This window comes from Helianthus annuus, chromosome 6, assembly GCF_002127325.2.
Source record: "Helianthus annuus cultivar XRQ/B chromosome 6, HanXRQr2.0-SUNRISE, whole genome shotgun sequence".
Classification (NCBI taxonomy): Eukaryota; Viridiplantae; Streptophyta; class Magnoliopsida; order Asterales; family Asteraceae; genus Helianthus; species Helianthus annuus.
The window spans coordinates 38,519,627-38,526,787 of NC_035438.2; positions in this window are offsets into that span (position 1 = coordinate 38,519,627).

Sequence of the window (7,161 nt, forward strand, 5' to 3'; positions counted from 1 at the left end):
TTGCTGAATTACACATGATTTAAACTCATAATTGTCTAGGGTTTGCCCCTAGACACTATATTGTTCTTAATCCATCATAAAAACAAACATGCAAACCCTAATTTTCAGATTTTTCCCAATTCATGAGAATTTCAATTTCAGAGTTTTCCTTAAATTTTACATACCTTGGAATCCTCTTGCGATGAGGATCAATAATCTATGCTCGGATTTTGATTTGGGACAGGATTTAACCTTCAATTTGAGAGTTCTAGTGATTTTTAGGTTTGTGAGAGTGGGGTGTCGCCCCTGCTCTTCTCCTGTACGACCAGACCCTTCAAAATGGGGGTTTGGTTTGATTTTTATTAAAAACAATATTATACTTTCATTTTTAACAACATTGGTCCCTCCTCTTTTGTTTAACATTTAGTTTTGGTTATTCTAACCTTATTTCAAGTTATATCTAGACTTGTAGTTAACTAGGTTATAATTCTCCTAGTTATTCATTTTGTTCAAAAACCCGCTTTATTTTAAGTCCCGTTAAATCTCGGGCCTTTTTATTATACTTCGCTTTCACAAAGTATTTCCCCCTTCTTTTAATAAATATAAGACTTATTTATTTAAATCCTAATATTCACCGGGTTAATTTTACCACTAATGGTATTTTACCCGTTTTTACTATTAACGAGGTTTAATTACCAAACCCATTTTCGGGATGTTACACCAATTAACCCATTTTCGCGAATTTCTGATGCTGATAGTCCCACGCGGCCCGCTTGGGTCTGTCCAGGCGGGTCGCCTGACCTGCTGTTCAGCCAAACAACTTTCAAACTTGGCAGCTTTGGTCCCTGTCCTTGCACGCGATGTTTCGGCTACTTATCTTGACTCGTAAACCCCCAAACTTGGTTTTTAAGAACCTTGGGACATTTACCAACATGGTAATATCCTCGGAAAACTTTGCGCTCAACCGAAAAGCCATGAAATTCGACGTTGACGCTTTTAACCCCTCAAGTACGGTTTTGGCCATAACTTTCTCATACGTTATCGAAACTTCACGAAATTTTTACCACATATTCTAGTGAGTATATTTTAGTATTATAAAGCTTCGGGTCTGCCAAAAGTTCACTCAGATGTATAAATTCAACATGTTGACACTTTTGGCCCCTATAGTTTGTAATTCCTCACTTTTGGGCATTTTCCGCTTCGTATGATCCATGAACCACCCGTTTAAGGTCATGAACATTATGTAGGGTTATCATAGAGTCTATTTATCCATTGTTGACACTTTGGACCCTTACGTTCCATAGTTTCCACCGTTTGTCACTTTTAGTCCCTCTAAAGTTTGTTTTCACATACCGGAACCTTATGACACGTGTCAAGACATTATTGGACGAAATTTTTCGAGGTGTTACATCCTCACCCCCTTAAAAGAAATCTCGTCCCCGAGATTTACTGAAACAAATGGGGATATTTTTCTTTCATCGTGGATTCCACTTCCCACGTGTATTCGGGACCTCTACGGGCATCCCATTTGACCTTGACAATAGGCACATGCTTCCTTCGAAGCTTCTTTACCTGTCGATCCTCAATCGACAAAGGTTTTTCCACGAATTTCAGACTCTCGTCTATGTGTATATCTGTATGCGGTATAACCAGTGATTCGTCAGCGAAACACTTCTTTAAATTACAGATGTGGAACACATTATGAATAGCACTAAGCTCTTCAGGCAAGTTTAACTTATAAGCAACTGACCCGACACGTTCGATAATCTCGAAAGGTCCTATATATCTCGGGCTTAGCTTGCCTTTCTTTCCAAATCGCATCACACCCTTCCAGGGTGATACTTTAAGCAATACTTTATCACCTACCTCGAACTGAAAGTCTTTGCGCTTAGGATCCGCATAACTTTTCTGCCTATCCCTGGCAGCTTTCAAACGATCGCGAATCTGAACGATCTTGTCTGTCGTCTCAAAGACGATATCTGGTCCTGACAGTTGGACTTCTCCAACTTCTGCCCAACAAATGGGTGATCTACACTTTCTACCGTATAGGGCCTCAAAGGGCGCAGCCTTTATGCTGGAATGGTAGCTATTGTTGTAGGAGAATTCAATCAGTGGTAGGTTCTTATCCCAACTACCACCCAAGTCGATCGCACATGCACGAAGCATGTCTTCCAAAGTTTGAATAGTACGCTCGCTCTGACCATCAGTCTGAGGATGATAAGCCGTACTAAAGTTCAAACGAGTGCCCAACGATTGTTGGAAACTCTTCCAAAAATGCGACGTATATCTAGTATCTCTATCGGAGATAATAGATATAGGTATACCATGTAATGCTACAATCTTATCGACGTATAATTGAGCTAACATATCGGAGCTATACGTCTCCTTGATGGGTAGAAAATGAGCTGACTTAGTCAGTCTATCTACTATGACCCATATGGTATCATTTTCCTTTTTCGTCTTTGGCAACTTGGTGATGAAATCCATTGTCACCATTTCCCATTTCCATTTGGGAATTTCAGGTTGCTGAAGCAAACCTGACGGCTTCTGATGCTCAGCTTTGACTTGCGCACAAGTCAAACATTTAGCTACATGCTCAGCTACTGACTTTTTCAAACCAATTCACCAGTAGTTTGATTTCAGATCCTGGTACATCTTATCAGCTCCAGGATGAACGGAATATTTAGAGCTGTGGGCTTCCTGGAGGATGACATCCCGAAGTCCTCCATAAACTGGAACCCATATTCGTCCGTTTAGTCGTAGCATTCCATCTTTGTCGTAGGATAACTGTTCCTCCGTTACTCCTAACTTTTCTTCAGGATAGTTAGCTTCCAACACAGCTTCCTTCTGTGCAGCTAACACCCTTTCATTCAGACTATTTCTTATCTCAATGCGCTTGGCATTGATTCTGATCGGTTTCACCCTTTCCTTTCTGCTTAAGGCGTCGGCAACTACATTTGCCTTGCCTGGATGGTATCTTATCTCACAGTCATAATCATTTAGAGTTTCCATCCATCGCCTTTGACGCATGTTCAATTCCTTCTGATTGAACAAATGCTAAAGACTCTTGTGATCCGAGTAAATTATACACTTGGTTCCATACAAGTAATGTCTCCATAGCTTCAAAGCAAACACAACAGCACCCAATTCCAAATCGTGGGTGGTGTAGTTCTTTTCATGCACCTTTAACTGTCGAGAAGCGTAGGCAATGACTTTGCCTCTCTGCATGAGCACACAGCCCATACCAGTGTGCGATGCATCGCAATACACTATGAAATCTTCTATGCCATCGGGCAGTGTCAATACTGGCGCGTTGCTCAACTTCTTCTTCAGGATGTCGAAGGATTCCTGCTGCTTAGGGCCCCAATCAAACTTAATCTTCTTACGAGTCAACGAAGTTAGGGGCGCAGCAATTCTTGAAAAGTTCTCGATAAATCGCCTATAATATCCTGCCAATCCGAGGAAACTGCGAATCTCGGTATGAGTCTTCGGCTCCTGCCAGTTCATGACTGCTTCTACTTTAGCGGGATCTACTTGGATACCACGCTCGCTTACCACATGTCCAAGAAACTGGACTTCTCGAAGCCAAAATTCGCACTTCGAAAATTTGGCATAAAGCTTCTCTTGATGCAGAAGTTTGAGAATACAACGAAGGTGTTTCTCATGGTCAGCTTGGCTCTTCGAGTAGATAAGGATGTCGTCAATAAAGACGATAACGAATTTATCTAGATAAGGCTTGCAGAAACGATTCATGAGATCCATGAATGCGGCTGGTGCGTTGGTGAGCCCAAACGGCATCACTAGGAACTCGTAATGTCCATAACGAGTCCTAAACGCTGTCTTATGCACATCTTCATCCTTGACTTTCAACTGATGATAACCTGACCTCAGGTCGATCTTTGAGAAGTAACTTGCTCCTTGCAATTGATCGAACAGATCGTCGATCCTGGGTAACGGATACCGATTCTTGATAGTGACCTTATTAAGGTCACGATAATCGATGCACAGACGCATCGAACCATCCTTCTTTTTAACGAATAAGATTGGCGCTCCCCAAGGAGATGAGCTAGGTCTAATAAAACCTTTGGCTAAAAGCTCATCCAACTGCGTCCTCAACTCCTTCATCTCCGTTGGTGCCAATCTGTATGGTGCTCTTGCTACAGGTGCAGCGCCTGGAATGATGTCTATCCGAAACTCCACTTGCCTATCTGGTGGCAAACCGGGTAGTTCTTCAGGGAATACTTCAGGGTATTCTGAGATAACAGGGATATCTTCGATCTTCGGCTTCGGCTCATCAATGGTAACTTGTGCCATATAAATGACACATCCCTTCTGCATGCATCTGGATGCCTTGAGCATGGACACTTGCTCAGGCAATCCATGCTGGGTATCTCCTTGAATAGTGAGTGACTCACCTGACGAAGTCTTCACTATCACTTGCTTTCTATTGCACAGAATCTGGGCTTGGTTACTCGACAACCAATCCATGCCTATCACTATGTCGAATCCAGCTAGCTTAAAGGGAAGCAAGGATAACGGGAAAGAATGATTCCTAATGGATATAACACATCCATCTAGAACAGTCGAGGCGGTTTCTATGGTTCCATCGGCTAATTCCACCTCATATTTCACACTTAAGGTTTTAACAGGAAGGTTCAACAATTTACAAAACTTATCATCTACAAACGACTTATCAGCTCCTGAATCAAACAAGACTCTAGCAAAAACATCATTTACAAGAAACGTACCTGTAATGACGTTGTCGTCAAGAACTGCCTCCTTGGCGTCCATTCTGAAGACTCTCGCATTAGTCTTCTTTCCTTCATCTGCCTTCCTCGCATTCTTTGGGCAATTTGGCCGGATATGCCCTTTCTCGTTGCAACCAAAACAAGTTGCATCCTTCATCTTCTTGCAATCTAGAGCTTTATGGTCTGTGGACTTGCAGATTCCACATCGCTTTTCGTGAGACTGGGAATTCGCTTCCAAACGACATTTCCCAAAATGGTGTCTCTTGCAGTTCTTGCATCTGGGTTTTTCACCCGACTGATGATCACCTTTCTTAGATCCCGACCCTTTCCGGTGGTCGCTGTTCCCTCTGTGTCGTTTCTCCGATCTTCGTGAGGTGTCATCCTCACGTTTCCTTTTGTTTTCTTCTGAGCTCTTCATAGCTCTCAATCTGACCACATCTTGAGTGAGGGAGAGGGATAGATCAGCTACGGATCTAAATGTAGTAGGCCTTGAAGCCTTGACGCTTGCCTTTATCTCCAGTGCCAGACCCCCAATAAATCGAGCAATCCTTCGCGGCTCCGGGGTCACCAGATACGGCACTAAACGAGATAAGGTGTTGAACGTAGTAAGATACGCTTGACAAACGAGATTCTTCATAACCAGGGATACGAAATCCGATTCGATCCTTTCGACCTCGTGCTGCGGGCAGAAATTCTCTTTGATCAGTGCTACAAACTGGTCCCATGTCATGTTATACAGAGCGGCCTTACCGGCAGCTTGCAGAAGTGACTTCCACCATGCTAACGCATCTCCCTTGAACGACTGGGACACGTACTTCACGACGTCCCTATCAGCACACCCGCTGATATCAACCACAGTATCCATCTCATCAATCCACGTCATGCAATCCACGGCTCCTTTTTCCCCAGTAAAATCCCTGGGTTTGCAAGATACGAAATACTTGTACGTACAGGACTTGCTGTGCGTATCCTGCTTCAGCTTGATCTCTTGCTTAGGAATACTGCTGTGGTTGGAGGAGTGATTATCCTCCTCATCCTTTTTCGGCTCACTCTTTTTAGAAGGCGGCTTACTATGAGCCCCTGAATGAGTCTTGGGCTTAACATGCGTTACTGTTCGGGTCCTACTCTGAGTACCGCTAGATTCCCTGAATTGCCTATCCATAGCTTTGGCAACAGCATTATCTATCAGTGCTTGCAATTCTTCACCAGTGACGTGAATCCTGGTATTATCTGGGTGTTCTCCAGAATGACTGTTGGTCTCCTCCGATTTGGCCATGTAGCTTTAAGCTACATAAAAGGACAAGGTCTTATTTAGAAACCTAACAGTATTATCGTTCTAGACGATTTATTAACCATGATATTAAGAATCATAATAGTTAATTTACTTAATCTCATTCAAGGCTTTTATTAGCAACTATATTATGGAATGAATTATATATTGGCACAATAGGCCTAGTCACTTCGGACAACTTACTAAATTATAAATTTAGATTTTTATAGGATTAGCATCGTATAATTAAACAAATAATCCTTTACTAGGCAGGGAGTCATAAACCACAACTGCCACTATATGACATAGTCATAACCCGTAGGTATCAAGTTATAAACAGACTTGTGTACAGATATAATCTGTAGATAATTTATTAAAAAGGTGACATGTGTGATTTTACGAATCACGCTTAGTCAAGAATGTTAACATGTTTTCAGATGTCAATAGAGATTTGAATCTTTTCAACCAGGTTTTACCATGTTGGCTAGGCCTGTAAATAAGGCATTCAAGCTAGGTTCTACCTTACTAAGATTCTTATTAAAATGGCAAATCAAATAAAAAAAATTGATATTTTCCATTTATTTTAATATTATATTCATGCACATAAATAAAATGAGAAATTCAAATTAACCATTTCAAATTTTAAATAAAGTAACTAGTACATCTTTGCCCTAAACGGGACTTTAATTCAAATAACATGAATAACATGCCCGCGCAGGGGCTAAACAAATAACACAACAACAAATAAACTAAAACAAACCCACGCAGGGGTTAACAGAACAACATACCCACGCAGGGGTAGAATAAGAGAAATATACCCACGCAGGAGTAGAGTACAGGAATAGATGTCCACGCAGGGACATGAGTAAAAGAGCTAACATCAAAGGATTTAATAATCCTTCTTACTCTTACCCTTAATCAAGTCAACCATCTTCTTGAGCATACCGCGGTTGTGTCGGCGATCATTTTGCAACTCCCGTCGCACGTCGTGTATCCCTTGCAGGATTTCTTGGACTTGCGGTGGCGAAATCATTGGCGCCGGCGGCGGTGGCTGATACTGCTGTGGCTGTGGAGGCTGCGGCTGCTGGTATCCCTGTGGTGGGAATCCAAAAGCTGATGGTCCCGTAGCCCAGGGACCTCCAAAAGTACTCTCCTGGTTGAGAG